The sequence below is a fragment of the Nerophis ophidion genome, linkage group LG07 (assembly GCF_033978795.1).
Source record: "Nerophis ophidion isolate RoL-2023_Sa linkage group LG07, RoL_Noph_v1.0, whole genome shotgun sequence".
NCBI lineage: Eukaryota > Metazoa > Chordata > Actinopteri > Syngnathiformes > Syngnathidae > Nerophis > Nerophis ophidion.
This window is the reverse complement of record NC_084617.1, coordinates 68,160,679-68,163,178: the sequence shown is the minus strand read 5'-3', so window position 1 is coordinate 68,163,178 and position 2,500 is coordinate 68,160,679. Positions and strand designations below refer to the sequence as shown.

The window sequence follows — 2,500 nt, the reverse complement described above, 5'->3', positions numbered from 1 at the left end:
GTGTACGCTTCACCGATTGGAGTATTTGATGAACATCGTTTTGTCCTACTGATTCTGGTGGTTCATGAACTCACCACAGTGTGGACTGTAATGCAACAGTTTGTTTACATGTCAAATCTTCCACTCCTTCTTTGTCTCATTTTGTCCACCAAAAGTTGTATGCTGTGTGTGAATGCACAAACGTGCACTTTGTTGATGTTATTGACTTATTGGAGTTCTAATCAGGCATATTTGGTCTGTGAAGTGAAGTATATTTATATAGCGCTTTTCTTTAGTGACATAGTGAAACCCAATATCTGAGTTACACATTTAAACCAGTGTGGGTGGGGACTAGGAGCAGGTGGGTAAAGTGTCTTGCCCAAGGACACAACGGCAGTGACTAGGATGGCGGAAGCGGGGATCGAACCTGCAACCCTCAAGTTGCTGGCACGGCCACTCTACCAACCGAGCTATACCGCTCCGACTGACTGCAAGCTAATCAATGCTAACATGCTATTTACGTCAACTGTACATATTGCGTCATTATGCCTCATTTGTAGGTATATTTGAGCTCATTTGATATCCTTTACTTTCATCCCCTTTGTATATAATTTAGTTTTGCATGTCTCCTGACACATTATCTGTATGTAATATTGGCTGCATTTCAGATAGTTGTTTGTGTGCCATGTTGTTCCAGACGACAGCAAACATGACCTAGCTTGCCAAAGATTGTAATACATCTATTATAAGAAGACAGCCTGCCATTTCCTTTAACCTGGACACACATATCTATACCTTTGGCCATTAAAAGCCAGTCATTTCCAGGAGTTTTCTCACCTTCTGAGTAGCCTCTGATTTTACTAATGGTTTCTAATGTTGTAAAAATGTGTAGAATAAATATTAATTTTCAACATTCCTGTCAGCGAAGATTTGCTTCAGCCTGCGACACATACTCATTTTGATAGTAGGCTATTATAGCTAATATAGACAATAACGTCATGTGTTGTCTTTAAATTGTGTTAGATGTAAATATAAACAGAATACAATGATTTGCAAATCATTTTCAACCCATATTCAGTTGAATATGCAACAAAGACAACATATCTGATGTTGAAACATTTTTTTTTTGCAAATAATCATTAACTTTAGAATTTGATGCCAGCAACACGTGACAAAGAAGTTGGGAAAGGTGGCAATAAATACTGATAAAGTTGTGGAATGCTCATCAAACACTTATTTGGAACATCCCACAGGGGTGCAGGTTAATTGGGAACAGGTGGGTGCCATGATTGGGTATAAAAACAGCTTCCCAAAAAAGGCTCAGTTTTTCACAAGAAAGGATGGGGCGAGGTACACCCCTTTGTCCACAACTGCGTGAGGAAATAGTCAAACAGTTTAAGAACAACGTTTCTCAAAGTGCAATTGCAAGAAATTTTGGGATTTCAACATCTACGGTCCATAATATTATCAAAAGGTACAAAGAATCTGGAGAAATCACTCCACGTAAGCGGCATGGCCGGAAACCAACATTGAATGACCGTGACCTTCGATCCCTCAGACGGCACTGTATCAAAAACTGACATCAATCTCTAAAGGATATCACCACATGGACTCGGAACACTTCAGGAAACCACTGTCACTAAATACAGTTTGTCGCTACATCTGTAAGTGCAAGTTAAAGCTCTACTATAAAAAGCGAAAGCCATTTATCAACAACATCCAGAAACGCCGCCGGCTTCATCCAAGATGGAAATTCTAAGTTAATTATTATTTGCAAAACACAAAATAAGGTTTAAGAGTTTAAACATCAAATATCGTGTCTTTGTAGTGCATATAATTGAATACGGGTTGAAAATGATTTGCAAATCATTGTATTCCATTTATATTTACATCTAACACAATTTCCCAACTCATATGGAAACAGAGTTTGTAAATGTTTTCATATTTTGCAGCTCCAGAAAGATCAGTGTTTTGTATATTTGGTACAATATTGCTCTGTCAACCATTTGGGTTGCCGACCCCTGGTCTAGGCCCTGGACTCACTCGGTCTGGCCTCCTAATTTGCTTTATGCAACAGTCGACGACAGTTTCTGATTCCTGCTCTTTTACTTGCCAGCTCCCACGCTAGCTCCTTTTAGTTTTTGCCTTCCGTGCTATGAGCATGTTTTTCTTTGTTTATTTCTGAAATAAATAATTTCCTACGTTCACACTTTCGTCCGGAGTTGTCCGTTCTGCATCTGGGAGGAAAGACCCCGCAATAAGTTGCAACCCACACGTGACACAGTAGGAAGCCAGACCGAGTGAGGCCAGGGCCTAGCCCGGGGGTCACCAACGCGGTGCCTGCAGGCACCAGGTAGCCCGTAAGGACCAGATGAGTCGCCTGCTGGCCTGTTCTAAAAATAGCTCAAATAGCAGCACTTACCAGTGAGCTGCCTCTATTTTTTACATTTTATTTATTTACTAGCAAGCTGGTCTCGCTTTGCTCGACATTTTTAATTCTAAGAGAAACAAAACTCAAATA

At 40.2% G+C, this 2,500-nt stretch overlaps 1 protein-coding gene across 2 annotated transcripts in view; it reads right to left on the bottom strand.

Annotated features, from left to right (window-relative positions):
- zmat4a (zinc finger, matrin-type 4a) overlaps window positions 1-2,500 on the bottom strand; it is a 54,190-nt gene that overhangs the window by 30,861 nt on the left and 20,829 nt on the right. The window lies entirely within an intron of this gene.